The sequence below is a fragment of the Coregonus clupeaformis genome, unplaced genomic scaffold, assembly GCF_020615455.1.
Source record: "Coregonus clupeaformis isolate EN_2021a unplaced genomic scaffold, ASM2061545v1 scaf0545, whole genome shotgun sequence".
Classification (NCBI taxonomy): Eukaryota; Metazoa; Chordata; class Actinopteri; order Salmoniformes; family Salmonidae; genus Coregonus; species Coregonus clupeaformis.
The window spans coordinates 14,444-19,161 of NW_025534000.1; the positions used below are offsets into that span (position 1 = coordinate 14,444).

Sequence of the window (4,718 nt, forward strand, 5' to 3'; positions counted from 1 at the left end):
CATGCAAGATCTCACCTCGTGGGGCATCAATGATCATGAGGAAGGTGAGGGATCAGCCCAGAACTACACGGCAGGACCTGGTCAATGACCTGAAGAGAGCTGGGACCACAGTCTCAAAGAAAACCATTAGCAACACACTACGCCGTCATGGATTAAAATCCTGCAGTGCATGCAAGGTCCCCCTGCTCAAGCCAGCGCATGTCCAGGCCCGTCTGAAGTTTGCCAATGACCATCTGGATGATCCAGAGGAGGAATGGGAGTAAGTCAAGTGGTCTGATGAGACAAAAATAGAGCTTTTTGGTCTAAACTCTTTTGGTGTTTGGAGGAAGAAGAAGGATGAGTACAACCCCAAGAACACCATCCCAACCGTGAAGCATGGTGGAACCATCATTCTTTTGGGATGCTTTTCTGCAAAGGGGACAGGACGACTGCACCGTATTGAGGGGAGGATGGATGGGGCCATGTATCGCGAGATCTTGGCCAACAACCTCCTTCCCTCAGTAAGAACATTGAAGATTGGTCATGGCTGGGTCTTCCAGCATGACAACAACCCGAAACACACAGCCAGGGCAAATAAGGAGTGTCTCCGTAAGAAGCATCTCAAGGTCCTGGAGTGGCCTAGCCAGTCTCCAGACCTGAACCCAATAGAAAATCTTTGGAGGGAGCTGAAAGTCCGTATTGCCCAGCGACAGCCCCGAAACCCGAAGGATCTGGAGAAGGTCTGTATGGAGGAGTGGGCCAAAATCCCTGTTGCAGTGTGTGCAAACCTGGTCAAGACCTACAGGAAATCTCTGTAATTGCAAACAAAGGTTTCTGTACCAAATATTAAGTTCTGCTTTTCTGATGAATCAAATACTTTTGTCATGCAATAAAATGCAAATTAATTACTTAAAAATCATACAATGTGATTTTAGATTCCGTCTCTCACAGTTGAAGTGTACCTATGATAAAAATTACAGACCTCTACATGCTTTGTAAGTAGGAAAACCTGCAAAATCGGCAGTGTATCAAATACTTGTTCTCCCCCTATATATTAATATATATATGTACACATATTGTAACTCATCTTAGATACATTGCTAAAAAAAATTATCAATATATGTCACAGTTGAGAGTCACCTTTCTTTTTCTTGTCCAACTTTTTCAGTTGAATCTGGGCGTAAGTCACATGACTTGGTCCAGCAGCAGAAGCACCAGCAGCATCTGAGACATAATACACAAACACCTCCACTTAGTCAAACTCTACATGTCATATTAAATGAAGAGAAGCAGGCTACTACACATTCATACTGAAAACATTACATTACACTACCATTATCATTGTTGTCTGAGGGATTGATCGTATCGTAGATGTTAGTGCCACCTGTTGGTCAAAGAAGAGAGAGGCAGGTTAGTTATGTTGATTATCCCTTAGCTTGTCTAGGGACACATTGTACGGTAACATGTTGTTATATAAAGTGGATGTTGATAAGCCAGTGTATGAGGTTACAGAGAGAGGAGAGTGGTAGAGGTCTGGGCTAAAAGACTGACCATGCTGCTGATGTGTATACCCAGTATCAGGAGCCTGGCCCTGGGTAGATCCTTGGTCCTGTTGGGGGTCCTGGTTGGTGCTCTGGGGCTGAGGGGGCCTACAGGGAGAGAGATACTCAGCATAGGAAGCACAGAGAAGATGTTATACTGTACCTATCAATATAGTTGAGAGACAGGTGCACTCACCAGAATATTCTGTTGAAACAGGAACCTTTAATGACAAACACAATGTGTTAATTACTGAACTTTCTTCAACTATTTATATTATATTTAGACATTTCTCTCCTAAACATGTAACAGAATGTTTTGTATTGAATGAGAAATAGTAAAAGTATCACCTTTGTTGTTTTGATTTCTCCACAGCAGGACCAGGAGAATGACCAGTAGAACATCAGCAACAACCAGACCCACAACCACTCCTACTAGGACTGATGTAGAGGATCCAGGAGCTACGACTGGAGAGACTGGAGAGAGAACACAGACTCTGATAGAGGTTATATAGGTTTAGAGTATAGAGCATGAAAAGAAAGTAGGATGGCCAATCTTTTGACAATTTAGTTGAGAGATCATATTTTCTAGGGGAGTGCAAATCCCAAACTATATTAACATCAATACTTAAATCACATGTTTTTCACACAGATAATAAAACGGTAACTAACTTGTGATCATACATTTTTTCTCACCTCTCACTGTCACCCAGCTCTCTGGTGATTCTCCTTGACCTGATTTACACTTATAAAATCCTTCATCTGACTTGGATACTGTAGGGATGGTCATCTCTCCTGTGGTCTCATTTTTGATGAGTACTCCATTTTTGTAGAAATCAGATTTGAAGTTTGAGCTGATTGTCCGGTATTTACAGCGCAGCGTCACAGAGTCTCCTCCAGAATCACATCACCATCTGTGTAACATAATATAGAAATAATACTGTAAATCTGGAGTCATCCCTCACAATACATCAACGTCTTATGAGTTTGTATTTATGAGATGCAATCATTCAGTTACAGAATTGAACATCCTATCATATATATGTAGAAATGTTAGTGAGTGTTGTACAATAGACGTACTATTAACTGTGATGTTGACAGCATTACTGTACTCTCCTGATCCAGACTCACACCAGAACACTCCACTGGACCATGTAATTGTGTAGCTGATGGTACATGGGATATGTGGTGGAGCCTGTTACCCAGTCAGCCCAATTCTGATCTTTTTCCCCACTAATTGGTATTTAGACCATAGGAGGTTGGTGGCACCTTCATTGGGGAGGACGGGCTCAAGGTAATGGCTGGAGCGGAATTGGTGGAATGGTACCAAATACATCAAACACATGGTTTCCATGTGCATGATCCCATTCCAATTACTCCCTTCCAGACATTATTATGAGCAGTCCTTCCCTCAGCAGCCTCCACTGCTTTTGACCAATCAGATCAGCTCTTTTGCTGATCATTTGCCCAATTATTGTCAAAAGATCTGATTGCTCAAAAGACCAATAATTGAGCAAAAGATCAGAATTGGGCTGACAGTGTAAACGCAGTATGTCATTGTTTCTCATTCCAGTTATGTCCTTTCTCTTTCAGGTTATCTCTCCATTAACCCACAACTATAGTGCTCTCTTAAAGTGACACACACATTTAACAAGAACATCACAGGATATAGAACTGAATGTCATCAAATTTCAATTATGTTATCTCTTCTCTCTTCTAGGGAATCAGAAGGAATGTAATGCTGGTAGGAAGCCATGGTCTCCTGGCTGGGAGTTCTACAATGGATCATGTTACTACTTCTCTAAAGACAAACTGACCTGGGAACAGAGTCAGTACGCCTGCATCCGCGATGGAGGACACCTGGTCATCATAGAGAATAGTCAGGAGCAGGTAAGGTTGGAGGTGCAGTAATTAATTGCTAATGGCTCCCACATAAAGTGTAGATTTCAAGTTAGGATACAGCCTTCTTTTAGTGTCTCTCTGTGCTTTGCATGTCTGTCTCCATTGGTTGACTTTAGCGGAAAGCAGACGGGGCTCTCGCTCTTCAAGTTAAAAATATACTTTATTTAGAATAGTATAAAAAAATTAACGTTCAGCCATCAAGGCTTTCATCAGGATGAGAACCATTGGTCCATTGGTTGATTAACGTGTGGTTTCCTCCATAGGAGTTTATAAAACAGAGAGTGGTAACACTGGTAATTGATCCTTATGAACACAGCCCCTGGATAGGACTGACAGATGAGAAGCAAGAGAAAGTGTGGGTCTGGATGGACAATACAACTCTTAATGAGAACAGGTAAGGATGTTTTTAAGGCATACATTTGCACACATCTACACACACAGGTAAGCACTTATGCTCACACAAACACACACACAAAGACACACAAAGACAACTATATTGGCACTCTTGCACTTTTATTAAATAATTCCCTATTTCTTCTCAAATAAGTTGAAATAGAAAATAACTTTTGATATCCACACATTTCTATTGGCTTTTCAATATTGCAGAACCAATTACATTTTTGTAAACTTAAGCAACTTTTTACTGGCAATTTGGCCCAGTCTTTAGCAGCAATCTGCTCTAATTCTTAAATGTTAGAGGGGTGCCCTCCACCAACTGCTGTTTTCAGATCTCACCATTGATTTGGGCTGTGATTCAGATCTGGACTCATTACTGCCCACTCCAGAACAGTCCAGTGTTTCTTCTTGAACCATTCCTGGGTGCTTTTTGATGTGTGTTTGGGGTTGTTGTCCTGCTGGAGGACCCACCACCTTCAATGGAGACAGTGATCTTTTGTTAACAGGTTTAACACTGGACTCCAATCTGCTGATTTCATGATTTCTTGCGCACGTTCAAGACCCCCAGTACTAGAGGCAGCAAAGCAACCCCACAGCATTATCAAACCTCCCCATGTTTGATTGTAGGGATGGTGTTCTTTTAATTGAATGCTTCATTTGGTCATCGGTAAACACAGTGCTGATCTGTATTTCCAAAGAGATCAAATTTTGTTTTGTTTGTGGCCAGTGAAGAGTCCAGATCTGAATCACATCCATAATCTATGGCGAGAGCTGAAAACAACAGTTGGTGGAAGGCACCCCTCAAACATTGAAGAATTAGAGCAGTTTGCTGCTAAAAATTGGGCCAAATTGCCAGTAGAAAGGTTCCGAAAGTTCATTGAGGGCAACAGGAAGCATTTGTCA

The 4,718-nt window shown here is 41.8% G+C and overlaps 1 long non-coding RNA gene across 1 annotated transcript; it reads right to left on the reverse strand.

Moving 5' to 3' along the window:
* Positions 1 to 1,119: 1,119 nt before the first annotated feature.
* LOC123485038 lies at positions 1,120 to 1,745 on the reverse strand. The gene is made up of 4 exons (XR_006658828.1): positions 1,717 to 1,745; positions 1,531 to 1,628; positions 1,313 to 1,363; positions 1,120 to 1,203 (listed from the first exon to the last, which is right to left on the reverse strand). It is a non-coding gene; the product is annotated as an uncharacterized LOC123485038 (long non-coding RNA).
* Between the last annotated feature and the right edge of the window lie 2,973 nt (positions 1,746 to 4,718).